This window comes from Echinops telfairi, unplaced genomic scaffold (assembly GCF_000313985.2).
Source record: "Echinops telfairi isolate 266 unplaced genomic scaffold, ASM31398v2 ScPeMD7_7459;HRSCAF=8497, whole genome shotgun sequence".
NCBI classification, from domain to species: domain Eukaryota; kingdom Metazoa; phylum Chordata; class Mammalia; order Afrosoricida; family Tenrecidae; genus Echinops; species Echinops telfairi.
The window spans coordinates 7,302,855-7,306,336 of NW_022111359.1; positions in this window are offsets into that span (position 1 = coordinate 7,302,855).

Here is a 3,482-nt window from a genome sequence, read left to right on the forward strand (position 1 = left end):
AGTACATTGAAAATCACTGAAGTGTTAGAGCCCACTCTCAGACTACAGTGGAATCAAAGAAGAAATGATTACAAAATAAGTTAACTACAAAGCTAGAAATGTTCCCAATGTTTGGAAAGGAAATAAAACCCAAAACTCACTGCCACCAGTGGTTGCTGACTCTTAGTCACCATAAGAGAACAGGGTAGAATGGTGCCTGTGTGCTTCTGAGACTGTGGCTCTGCACTTTCAAAGAGCCCGTACAAAAGCCCCGGTAGCATGAAAGCTAAGCATTTGGCTGCTAACTAAAATGTTGGCAGTTCAAACCCACCCGCCTCTGTGGGAGACAGATCTGGCGATCTAGTCTCATGATGATTGTTGTGTTTGTTACAGTGAAGAAAACTCTGTTGTTGTTGTTGGGTGCTATTGAGTCAACTCGGAGACCCGTACTGACCCCAGCACAAGAGAACAAAACACTGCAAGGTCCTGCGCCATCCTCACAACTGCTGCCATGGCTGAGCTCACGGAAGCAGCCATTATGTCCATCCATCTTGTCCGGGGCCTTCATCTTTTTCACTGCCCTCCAGGTTACCAAACATGATGCCCATCTGCAGAGACTGGTCTCTCCTGACAACGTGTCCAAAGTATGTGAGACAAAGTCTTGCCATCCTAGTCTGTAAGGCGACCCCTGGCCACCACTTGTCTGTCGGTTTGTCATGCTGTGGTGGCATTGTGTTGTTGTGATGCTGGAAGCGGTGTTCTTGGTGTTTCAAATGCCAGCACGCTCACCCAAAGTGAGCAGGTTTCAGTGGCGTTGCCAGACTAAGAAAACCCTATGGGGAACTTTTACTCTGTCACTTGGGGCCACTGTGAGTCGGGATCAACTCAAGGACATCCAACAAGAGCCACAACAAATAATCCATGGTCCACAAGAAGAATCACAAATAAAAATTCTCAGTATTTTAACTGAATGACAATGAAAGTTCCCCATGAGATAATTTGCAGAATATAGGCAAAACGGTGCTTCAAGGAAATGAGTAGCTCTAAGTTATATCTATTATACATTTCTAAATGCACTTGGCATAAAAGAAATGGTATAAAGTCAATGATCTAAGTTACCAAGTCCAGAAGTTAGAAAGCATTTAAACTACATCAAACCCAAGAAAGTAGAAGAAGGGAAATAATAACGATAAGGGCAGAAATCAATATAAAAAAACAAAAACAAAAAAGTAAGGATGGGGATGGGCAGAGGAGTCCACAGAGTCAGAAGCTGACTCTTTGAAACAATGCACACGTATCAGGGCTAAGGAAATTTCTGAAAAGGATGCGAATTAGAGTGACCCTTCACCACTTCCATTTATGGACTTTAGATAGAACCAGTTGGGTAGATGAGAACAGTCCCAACTGGAGTTTCTTGGAACAAGGGGACCCAGGTGCCCCATTGGAGTAAAGGGGAGTCTAAACTAGGGACCAAATAATTGCACCAGTTTTAGAAGTCCAAGCTGTACTGAAAGCTTTAGCCCCAAGCAAACAGGGACCTACTCTTGTAGAATATTGTTATGGATTGAATTGTGTTCCCCACAAAATCCGTGTCAACCTGGCCAGGCCATGATGCTCAGTGTTATGTCATTTCCCTCCACTTTGTGATCTGATACAGTAATTATCCCTTCCTTGGAAAGGGCACCATACTTAGTAAACTAGAGCATGTCCCAAAAGAGGAAGACTCTCCTGGAGATGGACTGACACAATGGCAGCAATGCTGGGCTCAAACTTGAATACAATTGTGGGGGTGGTGCAAGATGAGGCAGGGTCATGCGTCACAAAGGCTTGTGATGTGTTGGAATCAACTGGATGGCACATGGCAAGAACACCATGTGTTGTCAATCCTAACCTCCTCTGATGTGGATGGAGCATGACTAAAGGCAGGGAAGTATACAATCTGTAACATTTGGCTGAATCTTGAGTCAAAATCTTTTGAGACACAGAAACGATTAAACAAGCACTCTGAAAGGAGCCCACTGCTTGTCTGTCACTTTGTTGTACTGTGGTGGCTCGGGTGCTGCTGTGACACTGGAGGACAGGTCATTGATATTTCAAATGCCAGCAGGGCCACCCCAGGTGAGCGAGTTTCTATGGAGTGTCTCAACTAAGAACAGATTACTATGGAGTGTCTCAACTAAGAACAGATTACTAAGAAGGGATAGACTGTCCCCTTCTGAGGAATTAGCCATGGAAACCCTTAGGGACAGACTAGAAACACTGTTAGATGCTGAAAACCTCATGCAAGGAAACAGAACCATTGCTGGAGATGGTACCAGAAGATGAGCCCCTCAGGTTAGATGGCGCTCAAAAGATGACTGAAGACGAGCTGCCTTCTCAAAGGAGAGTCCACCATAATGACGTAGACGGAGTAAAGCCTGTGTGAGTAAAGGCTTTGAAATTTTCATTTGTAGATGGGGCATGATGCAAAACGAGAAGAAACAGCTGAACACATCAATTAGTAATCAGACTTGGAATGTACAATGTATGAATCTAGGAAAATTGGAAGTTGTCAAAAATAAAATGGAATGTATAGAGATCGATATCTTAGGCATTAGTAAGCTGCCATGGGCAGCTATTGGCCATTGTGAATCAGAAACTCATATGGTTTACTATGCTGGGAATGACAGATTCAAGAGGAATGGAATCTTATTCATTGTCGAAAAGGGCATTTCAAGATCTATCTTGAAGTATAATGCTGTCTATGATAGGATTATGTCTATAAACATTCAAGCAAATCCGATCAATGCAACTATTATTCAAATGTATGCAGTAACCACCAAAGGTAGTGATGGATAAGTTGAATGATTCTACCAAGGTCTTCCAGTCTGGAATTGATCAAACATGCAATCAAGATTTATTAATAATTATTGGCTATTGGAATGCAAAAGTTGGAAATGACGAGAAAGGGGCAGTAATTGGAAAATATGGGCTTGGTGATAGACACAAAGCAAGAGAGCGGTAGCATGATAGAATTGTGCAAGACCATTGTCTTCTTCGTCACGGATGCCTCTTTTCCCCCTCCAACAACACAGAAGGAAACCACCCACATAAACTTTTCCAGGCGGAAGACACAGAAATCACATTTTCTACATTTGTGGGAAGAGATGCTAGAGAAGCTGAATATTAGCAACTAAAACCAGGCCAGAGGCTGACTGTGGAATTGCTCAGATGTAAGTTCAGTTTGAACAAATCCATGAGAGTTAAAATATGACCTTGCATCTATTCCACCAAAATTTCCAGAACATCTCAAGAACAGATTTGTTGCATTGGATGCTAGTGACAGAAGACCCAATGAGTTATGGGATGGCGTCAAGAACATCATACACGAAGAGAGCAAAAGATCATTAAAAACAAAACAAAACATGAAAGAAAGCAAAGATCAAAGTAGATGTCAGAAGAGACTCTGAAACTTAGAGTTAAGAAATTGTGAAATCTTAGAGTAGCTAAGGCACATGGAAGAA